Source organism: Penaeus japonicus, unplaced genomic scaffold (assembly GCF_977035675.1).
Source record: "Penaeus japonicus unplaced genomic scaffold, GWHDUDI00000001_assembly GWHDUDI00000012, whole genome shotgun sequence".
In the NCBI taxonomy this organism is placed as follows: Eukaryota; Metazoa; Arthropoda; class Malacostraca; order Decapoda; family Penaeidae; genus Penaeus; species Penaeus japonicus.
In genome coordinates, this window is record NW_028234414.1 from 17,992,232 (window position 1) to 17,994,731 (window position 2,500).

A 2,500-nucleotide genomic window follows, 5' to 3' on the forward strand; every position below is an offset into this window, starting at 1 on the left:
CACCAGTACCACAAGTACCATCAACATTCACTGGTTCCACCATTTGCCACAGTTAACCGCCTGTGTCACAAATGTCCATGTCATCTAACGGCGTCACCAGTATCATCATCTTTTATCATCAACGTATCTTCTGTTTCTGGTATTAACATTTCCCCGGCTACTAAACCGAATATTTCATTTCTAAGTGTCTCTAGCACATAACTACCCGAATGCCCCTTCCCTGTAAAGGCAAGTATTTAGATAAGCAGCCGAAAAACATTCTTCAGCAAGCCTGTGACTATATGTATCATCAAGATTATAACAGTCATCAGGTATCGGGCCAGTTATTACTTTTACTACTTTCTTTGTTACAACAATCACTGTTAGATGTCCTGAGCCATTTCAGAACATATCACATTCACACAGGTATCACTAGTTCTCCTCACAATTTAATGAACAGTGATTCAGCAATATAAAGATACATCGCAAAACTCAAATAGGTTGGTGGATTTTGACACAAGCATCATGGCAAGGATGTCAAGAGTAAAGTAGCTTCAGTCTAACTGCTACAATGACCATCAATATTATCGCCTATTACTGACATTTCTATAATACTTATTTTACTACATCTATATTCCATCATCCCCTCTAACATGTCTAATATACCACCTCTACAGTTTAGCACTGTAAACCAGTTCCTCTAGTCAGTTCATAATATAAAGGTTAGATCGAAGGTGGTATGCCTTTGGCTTAATTAAAAATTAAGCTCTTCGAATTAAATTTGAATAGTCAAATCAAATCAATGTATTAGAACAGTCTTTAATAGCATCTCTGACTTAAGGTTCTTATAAGTGGGATGTCCCAGGTATTATGTAATTTGACCAGATATGAACCTTAATTACTAGCTAGGAGACTTGCATCTTCCTAGAATATAAAAAGAAAAAAAAAAACACAGCATTCATTCGTATAGAGCGATGACCTTACGACGTTTTATCCTGTTGTGTAATCATAACTGCATTATATAATACGTAACACAGTGTCCAGTCTATATCGGACCACACCACGCGGTAACCCCAGATATTCATTCACATAATATCTTTACAAATTCAGATGTATCATGTGACGTAAAAAAAACATGCTAATTGTTCATCATAACAGCTGTGGTGATCAATATCATATCGCTCAATGATAACTATATGCACAAAGGTAGATTCGCATTATCCTGGTGCAATATACGACTTGTTACTTGGGTATATATTCTTTAATATTTTTGGTAATTCAGATCTAAATAATCATAGTGTCAACAGTAATGTAAACATCTGACCATCTCCTTTTGTGCAATCCGTCCTGCAGCAGAGTACCTTTATCATGTGACTGTACATATATTCCGGCTGATCCTAGCTGAGTCGCCCTATAGATATATTTCTAGTCTTGTACGGCCCATTTCACCCCCGACCCCCATCTCCCTCCGAACATTCTTCTAAGTTAATAATACCTCCTTCTCCAACTTTCCCCGAGTCCAAGTTACCTTTCCCATCCCTCTCAATACTGCTTCGGTAAAGATGGCACTTGACTGTATGTGTTCTGTTAAGTTGTAGATAGTGTTAATGGTACTATGGTTATTGGCAATTTTGCTTGTCTCTCGCCATTTTGAGTTTTGTCGCAATTTTGTGAAGATTGTCGTGAGTACTTCTGTTCGCGTTAATTTGTCTTTGTCGTGAAAGCATTTTTTATATTTTTTTTTACGTGGCCTTTTGAAATTCTGCGGAGCTATCGGCTTGCCATGAGAGTCATTTCTATTTGAACTAATCATTAACCCGGATAATGTATCTTTTCGCTGAATCTGGGATAATTTCCTTCTCCCTTCAGATACCCATTCAATACGATGAATAATGGCATTTTCCATGGTACCATTTTGCTCGAGAGCCTAACCTATAATCTCCGAATAGCAGGTTTGATCATATCTCCCCATCATCTGCCCTGCCTTGAACTTCTCCCCATCCTAAAGCTATCAGATGCGGATGCAGGGTTTCGGACGGTGCTGTGGCCGATCCCACAAGAGCTTTGTCTAATTTTAGCCTCCAGAGAATGGTCGCCAGCCAGGTTCCTAATGTCACTCAACCAGGTGTATGTACGTGAATTCTACATAGAGTGTATGTGTGCATGTGTGTGTGCCAACCAATGTTTACGTGTGGACGGCAAGCATGCAAGATAGCAGGATGAATCACCGTGATTGAGAGGCAACGGTACAGGTGTCTGGGTCGCCATTTTTTCCGTGACGTCACAGGCAAATGGCGTCAGATTCTCGTATTTCTTTTCAGTTTCCCCCCCCCCCCCTCAAATTTCTTGCTTTCGCTCTGGCTATTGTACACCGATTAGTCCCAGATGAAACTCAGCTGGCTTCCTGAAACACTAATAATGAAAATCCTACTTCGTGGGGGAAATATGATCCTACCTATGACCATTAAGTTCTGTCATGATTACGTCACCGGTGGCCAGTGTGTTACATGACAGATGACAC

At 39.8% G+C, this 2,500-nt stretch overlaps 1 protein-coding gene across 24 annotated transcripts in view; it reads right to left on the minus strand.

The window, feature by feature from the left end:
* LOC122266136 (uncharacterized) overlaps window positions 1–2,500 on the minus strand; it is a 383,334-nt gene that overhangs the window by 319,281 nt on the left and 61,553 nt on the right. The gene's annotated exons all lie outside the window — the stretch shown is intronic.